This window comes from Ovis aries, chromosome 17 (assembly GCF_016772045.2).
Source record: "Ovis aries strain OAR_USU_Benz2616 breed Rambouillet chromosome 17, ARS-UI_Ramb_v3.0, whole genome shotgun sequence".
NCBI lineage: Eukaryota > Metazoa > Chordata > Mammalia > Artiodactyla > Bovidae > Ovis > Ovis aries.
Window position 1 is genome coordinate 29,732,129 of NC_056070.1, and position 13,127 is coordinate 29,745,255.

Genomic DNA, 13,127 nt, shown 5'->3' on the forward strand with positions numbered 1-13,127 from the left:
CCCTGGAGAAGGAAATGGCAGCCCACTCCAGTATTCTTGCCTGGAAAATTCCATGGACGGCGGAGCTTGGTAGGCTACTGTCCATGGGGTCGCAAAGAGTCGGTCACGACTGAGTGACTTCACTTCACTCAATTTTCCTATTAGACATCACCAGATGATCAATACGTTGATTATATTCTTTGTAGCCAAAGATGGAGAATCTCTATACAGTCAGCAAAAACAAGACTGGGAGCTGACTCCTTATTGGAAAATTAAGACTTAAATTGAAGAACGGAGGGAAAGCCACTAGGGCATTCAGGTATGACCTAAATCAAACCCCTTATGATTATACAGTGGAAGTGAGAAATAGATTCAAGGAATTAGATCTAATAGACAAGATTGTCTGAGGAATTATGGACAAAGATTCACAACATTGTTCAGGAGGTGGTGATCAAAACCATCCCCAAGAAAAAGGAACGCAAAAAGGCAAAATGGTTGTCTGAGAGGGGTTACAAATACCTGAGTAAAGAAGAGAAGCAAAAGGCAAAGGAGAAGAGGAAAGATACACCCATTTGAATGTAGAGTTCCAGTGAATAGCAAGGAGAGATAAGAAAGGCTTTTTAAGTCAATAGAGCAAAGAAATAGAGGAAAACAATAGAATGGGAAAGCCTAGAGATTTCTTCAAGAAAATTAAAGATACCAAGGGAACATTTCATGCAAAGATAGGCACAATAAAGAACAGAAACGGTATGGACCTAGCAGAAGCAGAAGACATTAAGAAGAGGTGGCAAGAATACACAGAAGAACTATACAAAAAAGATCTTAATGACCCAGATAATTATAATGGTAAGATCACTCACATAGAGCCAGACATCCTGGAGTGTGAAATCAACTGGGCCTTAGGAAACATCACTACACACAAAGCTAGATGGAATTCCAGCTGAGCTATTTCAAATACTGATGCTGTTAAAGTGCTGCACTCAATATGTCAGCAAATTTGGAAAACTCAGCAGTGGCCACGGGACTGGAAAAGGTCAATTTTCATTCCAATCTTAAAGAAAGGCAATGCCAAAGAGTGTACAAACTACTGCACAATTGCACTCATTTCACATGCTAGCAAAGTAATGTTCAAAATCCTTCAAGCTAGGTTCCAACAGTATATGAACCGAGAAATTCCAGATGTACAAGCTGGATTTAGAAAAGGGAGAGGAACCAGAGATCAAATTGCCAACATCCATTGGATCTTAGAAAAAGCTAGAGAATTCCAGAACAACTGCTTCACTGACTATGCTAAAGCCTTTGACTGTGTGGATCATAATAAAATGTGGAAAATCCTTAAAGAGATGGGAATACCAGACCACCTGACCTGCCTCCTGTATACAGGTCAAGAAACAACAGTTAGAACTGGACATGAAACAATGGACTGGTACCAAATTGGGAAAGGAGTACATCAAGGCTGTATATTGTCAACCTACTTATTTAACTATATGCAGAGTACATCATGTGAAATGCCTGACTGGATGAAGCACAAGCTGGAATCAAGATTGCCAGGAGAAATATCAATAACCTCAGATATGCAGATGACACCACCCTTATGTCAGAAAGTGAAGAGAAACTAAAGAGCCTCTTGATGAAGGGAAAAGAGGAGAGTGAAAAAGTTGGCTTGCAACTCAACATTCAAAAAGTAAAGATCATGGCATCTGGTCCCATCACTTCATGGCAAACAGATGGAGAAACAATGGAAAGAGTGACAGAATTTAATTTCTTGGGCTCCAAAATCACTGTGGACGGTGATTGCAGCCATGAAATTAAAAGACGCTTGCTCCTTGGAAGAAAAGCTATGACCAACCTAGACAGCATATTAAAAAGCAGAGATATTACTTTGCATACAAAGGTCCATATAGTCAAAGCTATATAGATGTGAGAGCTGGGCAATGGAGAAGGTTTTTCCAGTAGTCATGTACAGATGTGAGGGCTGGGCAATGGAGAAGGCCGAGCCCCAAAGAATTGATGCTTTCCAACACTGGTGCTGGTGAAGACTCTCCAGAGTCGCTTGGACTGCAAGGAGATCAAACCTGTCAATCCTAAAGGAAATCAACCCTGAATATCCATTGAAAGGACTGATGCTGAAACTGAAGCTCCAATACTTTGACCACTGATAAAAAGGCCGACTCATTGGAAAAGACTCCTGATGCTTGGAAAGAATAAAGCCTGGAGAAGAAGGGAACAACAGCAGATGAGATGGTTGGATGGCATCACCAACTTAATGGACACGAATTTGAGTTTGAGGAGATGGTGAAAGACAGGCAAGCCTGGTGTGCTGCAGTCCATGGGGTCACAAAGAGTTGGACACGACTAAGCGACTGAACAGCAACAATTTTCCTGTTAGTCTCTTCAGAGACACTAATAATACCTATCCCACAGATAAGAAATAAGACAAATGCCACCAACTCCATGGCATACACCACACACTATTCCTTCCTTTGCAGTGGCAGAAAGACATTTAAATGGCTTTTAGGTGGTATATAATTTTGTTCTTATCTGAAGGTAACAACCTTTTGTTAATTAAATTGATAATTCTAATGACACTAGTTTTTCTTCAGTTTACCAGTAACAAAGAATTGATGTGTTTACTAACAGAGCATCAAGGCAATACTAAACTTCAGCAATAATGCCAGGGGCAACAGATCCATATTTATTAATATTCTCAAATGCCCAACTCATAATTTATTTAGAATCCACATTCAGGTTGAGATTATCCTGAAATCATTGGCGTAACTTAGTTAACCATTTGTGTAACTTGCAGATGAGATGTCAGAGAGAAGTGAGTGATTTTATCAAGTTGAACACACCTCATTACTGACCAGTTTCACTGTAAAGCATAGTCACATTGTATCTAGGCTAGCTATCTTTAACTAAGACCAAATGTGAAAATGCATGATTATAGCAATGAGTTCAGTGTGTTTACTGTTAGCTTTACAGATTTGTGTGCATTGTTTTAGTTAACCTTATTTCGACTGCCATGAAATAATTCAGAATTATCTCACAACCTAGTTTGTGTTAAGCAAAACTGGTGATTAGAATAGCTAAATATATTGCAAATGCGCTATACAAATGTTTTTTTTTCAAATGACTGAATCTTTTAAAGCAAATTAGAACGTCAGTCATCCTAAGTGAAAAAATCACTAGACTTTCTGTAAATCAATTATCCTTCAATTAAAAAATGAATAAAATTAAAAAAATGAAACAACAAAAAAGAAGCAGTATTGTAACAAATTCAATAAAGATTTTTTTAAATGGAAAAAAAATCACTAGACTGGCATATCTCTAACATATATTTTTGAGCAGTCAGAATTTAGTTCAAATTAGACTTTACTCATATGGTTAACTGTGTTAACCTGGCTGGGGCTTCCCAGGTGGCATGGTGGTAAAGAATCTGCCTACCAACGCAGGAGACACCAGAGACGCAGATTCAATCCCTGGGTTGGGAAGATTCCCCTGGAATAGGAAGTATTCCAGTATTCCAATATTCCAAGTATTCCACTCCAGTATACTTGCCTGGAGAACTCCATGGACAGAGGAGCCAGGTGGGGCTACAGACCTTGGGGTCCGCAAAGAGTTGGATATGATTGAGCATGTACACACATGCACACAAATTGGCTAGTCTATGATGCCCAGTTGTTTGGTCAAACAGTAGTCTAGATGTTGCTGTGAAGGTATTTGTGTTATGTGATTAACATTTACAAGTCAGTTGACTTGAAGTAAAACAGATTACTCTCTATAATGAGGGTAGGCCTCATCCGATAAGTTGAAGATGAGGTTTCTGCAAAAAAGAAGCAGTTCTGCCTCAAGACTGCAACATATCAGTATAAACCCTGCCTGAGTTTTCAACCTGTTGACCTGCCTTGTAGACCTCAGACTCCAGAGTGTATCAACTTTTACCTGATTTTCTAGCTGGTCAACCATGAAGACTTCAGGCCCACCAGTCCCCACAAATGTGTAAGCCAATTCTGATTCTCTCATTATCTATCTATCTGTCTAGAGAGAAGATGTAGATATATAGATATCTATAATTTCCCAGAGATTTAGATCTGTATTCGAAGATTAGACGTACCTCTGTCTGTACCTCCTATTGGTCTGTTTCTCTGGAGAACTCTAACACACTACTATTTTCTAATTATTAGTACATATGAGACTTTAACAGAGAAGGCAATGGCAACCCAGTACTCTTGCCTAGAAAATCCCATGGGCGGAGGAGCCTGGTAGGCTGCAGTCCATGGGGTTTCTAAGAGTCAGACACGATTGAGCGACTTCACTTTCACTTTTATGCATTGGAGAAGGAAATGGCAACCCATTCCAGTGTTCTTGCCTGGAGAATCCCAGGGACAGGGGAGCCTGGTGGGCTGCCGTCTACGGGGTCGCACAGAGTCGGACACGACTGAAGCAACTTAGCAGCAGTAGCTGCATGAGACTTTAAAGTTCCACTTCATTTTTGTAATTAAATGACAAATCCCTTCTTGATTTAGTTCAATACTTAATACTTGATCTGATATGACTACCTGGGCTTCAGTTTCTGAAGTATCTCTGAAAGGTACTTCAGCCATGAAATATAATACTTTCACCAATATGCATCCCATTGTTCCAGACAAAACCTGAAATAGTTTTTTATCTAATCTCTGAAATAAGATTCCATCAGAGGTTATGAGATGGACAAAGAGGAAAGATTAACACAATTAACGCTTCTACTCCCAAAGATACCAAAGTCAATGTGAAATTTAGGAGAAGAGCATAACCTAGTGATTTTATGAAAAATCACTTCCACTGACCACAAGATTTTTTTAAATAATTTTTACATTAATTTAACAGAAGTAATCTGAAATCATTATCCTGGGGGAAATCTCTTTGGGGAGAAACAAAACCCTCAAGCATTGTAGCTAATGGAATATTTGACCTGCCCAGTCTCCAATTCCTGATTTCTTTCCAAAGACAACCATGATTTTCAGTTTAGTATGTATCTTTCTGATCTTTTTTCCTAAGCATTTACATTCATTTAGCTGTTCCTGTGGAAATATTGCAAAACTTAAGTTCCAGAATCTATAGGCAAACCGCCCTGGGTTTAAATCCTAGCTTTGTGACTTTAGGCAAGACACTCAACTTCGCTGTTTTCAAATCTGTAATATGGGAATGATAATTATAGTACCCAAGTCATGGAGATGTTTTGAGTGTCAGTGAGTTCACCTACGTAAAGAGCTTGGAGAACGGTGTCTGGTATGGCACGTAGTAAGTACTACAAAGTATCATCTGTGTGTTAGTCATTCAGTCACATCCCGACTCTGCAAGCCCATGGACTGTGCCTGCCAGGCTCCTCTGTCCATGGAATTCTTCAGGCAAGAATACTGGAGTGGATAGCCATTCCCTTCTACAGGGGATCTTCCTGACCTAGGGATCAAATCCAGGTTTCCTGCATTGCAGGGAGATTCTTGACTGTCAGAGCCACCAGGGAAACCCTAGCTATTACCATTTCACCTCCTTTTTGAAAACCATATATGGCATCCTACTACTGTATGCTACTTTGCACATTTGTTTAGAACAGGGACTCTTGTGGCCCAGTGGCTAAGACTGTTCTCTCAACACTGGGCCAGGTTCAATGTCTTGTCAGGGAACTAGATTCCCCCATGTCACAACTAAGAGTCCAGCTAAAGATCCCACATGCCACAACTAAGGCCTGGCCCAGCTAAATTAAAAAAAAAAAAATTTAATTTGTTTAACCCACTCATGTATTTTGGAAATATTTCTGTAATATTACAAACAAAATCTACCTCTTCTTTTTTCAACTATTTCAAGTCTCATTTTCCATGTAGTGATTTCAATCTACTCCTCAGTACCTAAAAGAAATATCTACATTTATTTACCCAAATAGTTCTTTTCTTTTTCTGTATGGTTCAGTGAACTAATGTATCTGGGGCCTCGGGGTGTGGAAAGGAAGTGCTTGGTGAACTAAAAAGCATTATGGAAATATTTGTAGATGTCTTCACTGGGTATCAAGTGGAGAAGGAGATAAGACTCCGCCCTTATCTGGGTCATACCCATTACTACCCTAGGTAGCCTCCATTCATTTTTGAGGCTTGGTTTTCATTTACTAAAGGTGGTGACTCATCAAAGATGTAAGCAGTCTTTGGCAAAGCTACCATACTCTGACTGTTCTATTTTTCTGTTCTTCCATTTGAGTTGCTGCCTCACTGCCTTGAATGAAGCAGCATGTATGTTTAAAGAAAAGCAAGGGAGGACAAATGATTGGCATGGTTGAAGGTGATATTTGCATTGCAGTTCTACTTCTTTTTGAAGTTCCCCTTTGAGGGCATCTCCTCTTTTGGACACAAAAAAGGTTAGGAAGTGCTGCCACCTCATCTGGTGCTGTTGGAGCCCACTGCAGAGGGCCAGGTGAGAGAGCAAGGGAGAGGGCAAAGGGAGGCGTGGGAGGCTGCTGCTTTGATCTTCCTTATGTTACCCTCAGGCTGTTCTTTAAGTAGACACAGCATCTGATACAGTTCCTAGTGCAAAGCAGGCAATTGGCAAATGTTTGCTGATTAAATAAATGAATCAATTAAACCTTTACTTGCCATAGCAGAAGAGAGTATATTTTCACATTATAAAAAAGTGGGGGAAAGGGTTCTGTACTATCAGTATCTATTTTTATATCTCTACCCCTTCCCTCTCTTAGATCCTCACCCTACGACATTCACTCTTAGGAGCAGAAATTCTGTCTTATCTATCTTTGTGTCTCTAGCCCTAGGACAGTATCTGCTTATAAATATTAATGAACAAATGAATAAATAATTTTAGCTAAATTAGGTTTGTGGTAAAGCAATACTTACTTTTTATTGATAGGTTAAATACAGAAATACAGAAGCCCCTGAGAGTGCTCCAAAAGGCAGAAGACCTAAAGTGAGGCTCACTCTAGCTTCCTCCGGGGAAAACTCACCTTTATGAGTCTGAGTCAGACTAGCCAGTCTGTGAATCCTCTAAATATTGGGAAACAAGGCAGATGCTCCTGGGGCATTCTGTTCTTTTGCCATCCACCAAGCTGCAAAGTACTCCTCATTCTTAGCCAATTAAGTCTTTGAACTGATATTTCTTCCCAGTCACAAGTCTGAACTGATGCAATGGTGTTCTAGAGGTTATAAGAGAAAAGTTGCTGGCAATCATATCTGAAAGACCCAATCCTTACTTCTGTTTATGTGGCAAAGGTTTTTCACAACAATCAGCCTTCTCAAGAAGTGTACCCACAGCTTGCCTGACCAGGCCTCAGTGAGAGACAGTGTGAAGCCATGGTCAGGCAGAAAACACTGTTTGCACTCTTGAGAGAATAACATCACTGTCAGCACACTTGCCAGGGTGCTCAGAGGACGAAAAATGTATATAGTGCCTTAGAAGAAAGAAGAACAGAAGTCTGAGTCCTGGTGAGAGTTTTCAAGTGGATCCGAAGGCTAAAGAAATGAATGGTGTGTCTCTTCATACAAATATAGCTAGCAAAGGAAAAGGATGGAACACTCAAGTGGGCCCAGGATTGACACTGAATTTTCACTTTTACAAATGGCACTGTGAATGTGAGAGCTGAAAGTCGGGAGGAAAGTTAAAATGGTGCGGTAACAAACAATTGCTTCCTTTGCCTCCCACATCTTGCAGTGCTCACGTTTGTCTAACTTGGCAGAAATACAGGATCCAAATCCATTTCATACACCAGATGTGAGTTCCCAGAGAATCCTGGGGGAGATAGGACTGATCTGATGTGTTGAGGCAGAAGGAAAGGCAACTCAAAGAGAGGAAAAGGGCCAAAACAGCATTTTTCAAATTAAGAATTCTTCCCCTGCCTTCATTTCTAAGAGCAGAAACTTTTATTTTCGTGAGGAGATCACAGGAAAGTTTCCTGGTGTAAACTACAAGCTCTTCCACATTGATTTTTCAGAGGATATACCAAACTCCAACTCTGCCCTGCCCTATGTCATTTTGGATATGGTATTTGAAATAAGAGTGTTTACCATTTCCCTCTCCGTCGGCTTGTGCCTGCACGTTAACTTGGCAGTCACCAGGACTTCCATTGCATTTACCTTCAGCCAGGCCTTACCTTGCTAAAACAAATCATATACTGTGAACTTCACATAAAGAAAAGATAATTTCACAAAAGTTTTACTCTTTTTAGAACTTAGATAAATTATGACCCTAGGCTATTCAAAAGTCATACTCTTTATGTGGTGGTGGCAGTTTAGTTGTTAAGCTGTGTCTGAGACTCTTTGTGACCCTAAGGACTCGAGCCCGCCAGACTCCTCTATCCATGGGATTTCCCAGGCAAGAATACTGAAGTGGGTTGTCGTTTTCTTCTCCAGGGGATGTTCCTGACTCTGGGATCATCCTGCATGTAGACTGATTCTTTACAGACTGCACCACCAGGGAAGCCCCATACTCTTTGCATATCCCCTCAAAACAGGGCCTAAGCTTACGGGGCTCTAAAGATGGATTTCTTGCCTGGGCATCTACCAAGAGCTGAGGCAGCCAAGAAATGACTCACTGCAAAGAGTCAGGAAGACACCCTCTCTGCAAGCTCTCAATCCTGTCAAAACATACCTCACAAAGACATGAACACTCTGTTCAACACAGCCGCTTTGAGACCAAATGGAGCAGTTTCATATTCAAACCATATAAATCAAGAATATAATATATAGAACTTCTTTTTTTCCTATAAACCTGTAACCCAATTAGATCTCTATTTTGAACTTGCATTTCCCTTCATAATGGATGTAAAGAGGCCCCAAGTTCTTTGTAGCTATTCACACGGAGGTGAAATCCATTTCTGCACTCCCTGAATATGGAAGGGTCCTGCGACTTGCTTTGACCAACAGAATGTAGTAGAAGGGCCAAGTGACTTCTGGTCTTGACCTCAAGAGGCCTCACAGCTTCTGTTCTTAATCTTTTTAGAAAGATTCCACCATTCCGTGAAGAAGACTGTGGAGAGAGAGGCCCAAATGTCCCATCTGAGGCAGCAGACCTATTAATGACTCCACGTTGGATGGTCTAGTCTCATGCAATCCCCAGATAACTGCAGTTCCAAAAGCAACCTCAGGCAAGAATGGCAGAAGAGCCTCTCCAGCTAGGTCTGGCCCAATGTCAACCAATAGAAACTGTGAGCAAATGAATGATGGCTTTTTAAGCCATTAACGTGGGATGATTTGTTATGCAACACTAGATAACTGATACAACTCTGGTGGTTGAAACCATAATTGTAGTCAATTCCAGAAAAGTGAGTTTGATTTAAACTCAATCAATTTAAAATTTCCTCACCCATAGCCTTCTCTCGAAGTGGCATATAAAGTTCTATACAACTCCTATATCTACGATCTGAACAATGCACTTCATTTACTCAAGCTATTACATAAAATGGTACATTCAGCAGAGAGCACACTTTAAAGGGACCCTGGCAATCCAGTGGTTAAGATTCTGTGCTTCCAATGCAGAGGGCACAGGTTCCATCCCTGGTCAAGGCAATTAAGTTCCTACATGCTGAGTGGTGAGGCCACCATGCACACACACACACACACAACAACAACAACAACAACAACAGGAAACAAACAGAATACAAAGTGAATCTCATAGATTTGGGGCATCTACATAGTGTTTCCACCATAGGGCTTACAGTCCATGGGGTTGCAAAGAGTTGGACATGATGGGCAGCATGGTGGCAGGGGTGGCTGAGGTGGTGGCAGCCGTGGTAGAGGTCGGCTCAGCCTGGCAGTTTGAGGAGCTGCTGCGCCTCAGAGCCAAGTTCTTTCTTGTGGTCCATTTCTGGGCACCATGAGCTCCTCAGTGTGCTCAGATGAACAACGTGATGGCAGAGCTCGCCAAAGAGCTCCCACAAGTTTCATTTGTGAAATTGGAAGCAGAAACTGTTCCTGAAGTATCTGAAAAATATGAAATTAGTTATGTTCCCACCTTCCTGTTTTTCAAGAATTCTCAGAAAATCTACTGATTAGATGGTGCCCATGGCCCCAGAGTTAAAAAAGTTCAGCAACATGCGTCTAGTGGCTCCTTCTCACCCAGTGGTAGTGAGCACCTGAAGGAAGACCTCAACTGGCCCCCAAAGAAGTTATTTCTCGCTGCCCACTGCATGCTATTCATGAAAGGAACACCTCAGGAGCCACGCTGCAGTTTCAGCAAGTAGATGGTGGAAATTCTTAACAAACATAATATTCAGTTTAGCAGTTTCCACATCTTCTCAGATGAAGTTTGTCAGGCCCTCAAAACCTATTCCAGTTGGCGCACCTATCCCCAGCTCTATGTTTCTGGAAAGCTCATAGGAGGACTTGATATAATTAAGGAGCTAGAAACATCAAAGAACTAGATACGATTTGCCCCAAAGCCCCCAAGTTAGAGGACAGGCTCAAAGTAAGGACAAATAAAGCTTCTCTGATACTCTTTATGAAAGGAAACAAACAGGAAGCTAAGTGTAGCTTCAGCATACAGATTCTGGAAGTATTATATAGTACTGGGGTTGAATATGAGACATTTGATATATTGGAGGATGAAGAAGTTCAGCAAGGATTAAAAGCTTACTCCAATTGGCCAACGTACCCCCAGCTGTATGTGAAGCGGGAGCTTGTTGGAGGACTGACATCGTGAAGGAACTGAAAGAAAATGGGGAGTTGCTGAAAGGAGAAAATTAATGAACGATAGACTTGGTGCCCACCCACTGCAGGAAGGCTTCCTCCAGTGGAGCAGTTCACGAGTTAGTCCTCAGAAATGGACTAGGAGGAGAAAATGCTCCTCGCCAGTATCACTTTGTGTATTTCACAAGGTTGTGCTAAATAACATATGTGACCTTTTTTCCACCAAAAACAGAACCCAATATACATCTTAAAGTTCAATTTAAAAAAAAAAATTGGACATGACTTAGTGACTAAAACAACAACTAAGTCTTTAAGGTAAGTCTTTAAGCTTCAGTGTCCTGGAAGTTGAAATCAAAATTATGCCCATGACACCAGGCCTTCAGTTTTTGTAAAGGTTGCCATCCTTCCATTTGTGATTGATTCTGAAAGACTTCTCTTAGACAACTACAGAGAATATCTGAATGTCAGGCTATGCGAGACTTTGTGTATTTAATTTTCTCCTGTTCAACTTAAAAAAAAAATTCAGGCTTTATTGAGGTACTTGTTGTTCAGTCGCTAAATTGTATCCAATCCTTTTGCAACCCCATGGACTATCACCCACCAGTTTCTTCTGTTCATGGAATTTCCCAGGCAAGAATACTAGAGTGGGTTGCCATTTCTTTCTCCAGGGGATCTTTCTGACCCAGGATCATAGCCATGTTTCCTGCACTGGCAGGAAAATTCTCTACCATTAGCCACCAGGGAAGCCGTTTACTGAGGTACAGTTGACATATAAAATGGTAAGATATTTAAAATGGTCATTGTAGTGAAAGGATCCCCCTCATCTTAATGCATCTACCAGATTCCTGCTCAACCTTTACCAAAAGTCCAGTTGAAGGAAATATGCAAAGTACACATCTTGAAGAATGTAAGCCTTTTCCCTAGATGCCTCAATTTATTCCTTGGATTATCATAGAGTTGCATATGAAATCCACTGTCTTCCTTCAGTCTGAGCATTCTTTGGCATTGCCTTTCTTAGAGATTAGAATGAAAACTGACCTTTTCCAGTCCTGTGGCCACTGCTGAGTTTTCCAAATTTGCTGGCATATTGACTGTAGCACTTTCACAGCATCATCTTTTAGGATTTGAATTAGCTCAGCTGGAATTCCATCACTTCTACTAGCTTTGTTCATAGTGATGCTTCCTAAGGCCCACTTGACTTCACATTCCAAGATGTCTGGCTCTAGGTGATTGATCACACCATCGTGATCATCTGGGTCGTGAAGATCTTTTTTGTACAGTTCTTCTGTGTATTCTTGCCACCTCTTCTTAATATCTTCTGCTTCTGTTAGGTCCATACCATTTCTGTCCTTTATTGAGCCCATCTTTGCATGAAATGTTCCCTTGGTATCTCTAATTTTCTTGAAGAGATCTCTAGTCTTTCCCATTCTATTGTTTTCCTCTATTTCTTTGCACTGATCACTGAGGAAGGCTTTCTTATCTCTCTTTGCTATTCTTTGGAACTCTGCAATCAAATGGGAATATCTTCCCTCTTCTCCTTTGCTTTTGGCTTCTTTTCTTTTCACAGCTATTTGTAAGGCCTCATCAGACTGCCATTTTGCTTTTTTGCATTTCTTTTTCTTGGGGATGGTCTTGCTCCGTCTCCCGTACAATGTCACGAACCTCTGTCCATAGTTCACCAGGCACTCTATCAGATCTAGTCCCTTGAATCTATTTCTCACTACCACTGTATAATCGTGAGGGATTTGATTTAGGTCATACCTGAATGGTCTAGTGGTTTTCCCTACTTTCTTCAACTTAAGTCTGAATTTGGCAATAAAGAGCTCATGATCTGAGCCATAGTCAGCTCCTGGTCTTGTTTTTGCTGACTGTATAGAGCTTCTCCATCTTCGGCTTCAAAGAATATAATCAATATGATTTCAGTGTTGACCATCTGATGATGTCTATGTATAGCATATAAAGCAACACTAGCAAAGTAATGCTCAAAATTCTCCAAGCCAGGCTTCAACAATATGTGAACCACGAACTTCCAGATGTTCAAGCTGGTTTTAGAAATGGCAAAGGAACCAAATTGCCAACATCCTCTGGATCATCAAAAAAGGAAGAGAGTTCCAGAAAAACATCAATTTCTGCTTTATTGACTATGCCAAAACTTTTGACTGTATGGATCACAACAAACTGTGGAAAATTCTGAAAGAGATGGGGAATACCAGACCATCTGACCTGCCTCTTGAGAAATCTGTATGCTGGTCAGGAAGCAATACTTAGAACTGGACATGGAACAACAGACTGGTTCCAAATAGGAAAAGGAGTATGTCAAGGCTGTATATTGTCACCCTGCTTATTTAACTTATACACAGAATACATCACGTGAAATGCTGGGCTGGATGAAGCACAAGCTGGAATCAAGATTGCTGGGAGAAATATCAATAACCTCAGATATGCAGATGACACCACCCTTATGGCAGAAAGTGAAGAGGAGCTAAAAAG

General features: G+C 40.8%; 1 pseudogene; it reads left to right on the forward strand.

Annotated features, from left to right (window-relative positions):
* The first annotated feature begins 9,706 nt into the window (after positions 1 to 9,706).
* LOC114118837 (glutaredoxin-3-like) lies at positions 9,707 to 10,694 on the forward strand (annotated as a pseudogene).
* Positions 10,695 to 13,127: the final 2,433 nt, after the last annotated feature.